Source organism: Nicotiana attenuata, unplaced genomic scaffold (assembly GCF_001879085.1).
Source record: "Nicotiana attenuata strain UT unplaced genomic scaffold, NIATTr2, whole genome shotgun sequence".
In the NCBI taxonomy this organism is placed as follows: domain Eukaryota; kingdom Viridiplantae; phylum Streptophyta; class Magnoliopsida; order Solanales; family Solanaceae; genus Nicotiana; species Nicotiana attenuata.
In genome coordinates, this window is record NW_017671578.1 from 163,386 (window position 1) to 166,700 (window position 3,315).

Sequence of the window (3,315 nt, forward strand, 5' to 3'; positions counted from 1 at the left end):
CTCACATGATAATGTATAAACAATAGCACGACATGACCCTTCGTGCTTTACATTTTTCCTCATATGATAATGAATATAAAATGGCACGGCATCACCCTTCGTGCTTTACACTCTTCCTTACCAAACACATGAATGTCAATAAAATGACTAGGCAGGAAGTATAAATAACATCGAGGAGAGTGTTCAATGAATATTCCAACAAATTCACAATCACAACTTCACAAGCCAACATTGACTCAATGAACCCTCAAGGGCCATTAATTCAAGTACTTTCACAAATTTCACAATTTATCAACAACACAAGTATAGAATCTAGCATCTCAAAGTATCGACCGTAGCAATAAGTTTTGATCAAGTTATAATAAGATACGTATTGATTTCGATCATTTAATATTATGTTCTTGGTATCTAAGAGTCAAGTAAGGCATGAAGCAGGAGGTCACGAAATCCTACAAACACAAATATAACATAATCCATCCCCCGAGCATGATTAACCCTGGCACATACATATACGCTCGTCACCTCATATATGTATCACCCCCGCATGTAGCAAATAATGACAAATAGGAGGAGAAACTCCCTCAACAAAGTTAGGCAAAATACTTACCTCGAATAAGCCAATAACAATACCGAGCAACCCAAGCGATGCTCCAAAAATGCCATCATGCGCATAGTGACCTCCGAACGGCTCAAAACAACTCAAATACGTCAAATAAAGCCCAAGAAAATAAATTTCAAATGGTAAAGATCGAATCCTAAATCAAATCCCAAATCTGGCCAAAAAATCACACCCAGGCCCACGCCTAGGAACCCGACAAAACTCATAAAATCCGACAACCCATTCAATTAGAGTCCAACTATACTAGTTTCACTCAATTCATTCTTCCAAATCGATTTCGGATAACTCGAAAACCAATACTGACGATTTACGCAAGTCATAATACATCATGCGAAGATGACCGAGCCCTCAAGATACCGAGCAAAGTGCTGATACTCTAAACGACCAGTTGTGTCGTTACAACTCACTACATACTGTATTCCTTTTGAGCTTCAAGTTGCAGACATATTCTCTAAACCATTTTAAAGGATTCCTTTTCCTTCTCTTTGGTCAAGCTAGGAGTGCATTCAGTCATTTCCTCCAGCTTGAAAAGCGGTGAAAAGGAGAAGTATAAGCCTAAAATTTATCCCCAGCTGGTATATGAAATATAAGCCAAACCCACAACTTATTCTCTCAAACTACCATTATTAATGTGCTTCAAGAAAAGAAGTGGTTTTTTAACTCAATGACAAATGCCATCAATGCTGCCAACTTACTGCAACGGAGGGGCTTTTCCAGAAAACGGAGAGCAAACAGCCTAATAAAGGATGATTTGGAATATAGAAGACAAGACCTTGGACTATCATCTCAGGTGTGTCAAGAATAAATAAAACTTTTAATACATGAACTTCTCCAATTCAATATACCGTCCATAATGCATAGTCAAATTCAGATTGCTTGAGTAGGTATTAAATTTCATATCCCAAAGCACTCCCCCCCCCACCCACCCCCTCTTCTCTCAGTTCAAATATTGGTTGATCTTAGCTTAGCGTACTAGCCGTTGCTTCCTTTCTTCCAGGGGGAAGGGAGTTGGTTTATAACCAGACCCTGAAGTTTTCTACTAGGTAGAGTATTTCAAACAAATAAGCTAGAATAGAGGGTGTGATAGTCCAATTCTACATAGCTCTGTGATCCGCCTCGAAGCACACATGCGTAGGTATGCTTTAGATAGGAATATGCCATAAATTTCACAGCATAAAACGTGTTTGTTACCAAACCATTACATAGACAAGCAAATGGAAAAGAAAATGGCGATAACCCACCAACTTTCAAGACTGATAAACATCAGGAAGGCGGAGACCCACACTTGCAGCAGATTTGCCCAACACTTTTGTCATCTCATCGGATCTATCTACTCCAATGTTGTAAGAAAATAACAAGTCCTGCAGAAATAAAGCAAGTGACTAGATTTGTAAAATGCAATTGTAATATCAAAGATTCCTTAATACAAGAACAACACAACATCTAGAGAATCATGATGAAAGAAGAGACGGGAAGGTCACTACACAAATAATGCTGAAGTTGCGAAAAGAACATTCCCCATGACTCCCTTTAATTTATCAACTTTATGGTCAAGTAATAAAGGATAAAACCACAAGGTATACATAGGGCTCAATAAGAAAATATCTTCAGCGATATGAACATACACACACACACGCGCGCGCGCGCGCGCGCGCACACACACACACACACACACACACACACACACATATATATATATATATATATAGCTAATGTTATATCAAATATAGCTTATATACTATATACACACTTAGTATAGATGTAGTGCTATATTAATATTTTTTAAGTTTTAGCAACAACAATATATGAATATAGCATATGTTAATTACATATGCTATATTACCTGCATTATTTAAACATATAAAAATCAAATATGCATTCTTCGGTTAGTTAATTAATTAAGTCATTAGTCAATTTTAGGTAAAATAGATAAATAATTATGCTAAAGCCCAATCCCTGACCCGGTCCAACAACCCTTTATTCCCAGGCCACCCAAACGACGTAGTTTAACATCGAAACTACGTCGTTTCAATTGCCCTCACTAAAAACAATTTCCCCCTTTCATTCTCTAACACTCTGTTTGGATTATTTTCCCCGTCGTTTTTATAATGTATTGTATTGTATCGTATCGTATCGTTTTAAAAATACAATGTTTGGATAAAATGTATCGTTTGTTATTGTTAAATGATATTTTGCTGTTTGGTTTGACTGTACTGTTCTGTATTGTAACTGATAAGTTGACTAAAATACCTTGAATTGTTTAAATATTAAATCTATTAAAAAATATGCATAAAAATAATTTAAAAAAATAAAACAGAAGAAGGCAAAACACCTTAAGAAATCAGAATAAAGGAGCGAGACAGAAGAAGGCAAGAAAAAAGAGCACAACTAATTAGAATTGAGTTAAAAATAAATTAGGAGAAAAAATAAAACAGAAGATGGTAAAATACCTTTAACATAGTGGCAGAAGTTCTCGAAAAAAAACAAAGTAAGTCACAGGTTAGAGATTTAGAGTTAAAATAGAGAAAAAGGTAAAGAGTAAAATAGAATTGTGGAATAATAAGTTAGGGCATAACTGAAAATAAAAATAAAAAACAATCCCAACACACTGAAGTTGTTCCGCACAATAGATTTAACAATACGATACAACTAATTTTAATAAAACAATCAAAACAAATCTTTCCCTACAAACTGTA